We start from the raw sequence: 209 nt of genomic DNA, 5'->3' as shown, positions 1-209 counted from the left end.
CTGCGAGCCCCAGCCCGCAGAGCCCCGCTCCTGCCGCGGCACCGGGAGATGCCCCCGCGCTGCACCGCGGGCACACCTGGGTCTCCCGCTAATTAAATCACGGTGCGATTCCCGCAGCGCAGCGCAGCGGGTAATTACAGAGAGCGGGTGTCCCCAGAGAGCCCTGGGCTCGTTAGGGAATGGCGGCAAGTGCTTTCCGGGAAGCAGGA

The sequence above is a fragment of the Buceros rhinoceros genome, unplaced genomic scaffold, assembly GCF_000710305.1.
Source record: "Buceros rhinoceros silvestris isolate BGI_N320 unplaced genomic scaffold, ASM71030v1 scaffold28988, whole genome shotgun sequence".
NCBI classification, from domain to species: domain Eukaryota; kingdom Metazoa; phylum Chordata; class Aves; order Bucerotiformes; family Bucerotidae; genus Buceros; species Buceros rhinoceros.
Note: the sequence above shows the minus strand (reverse complement) of the source record.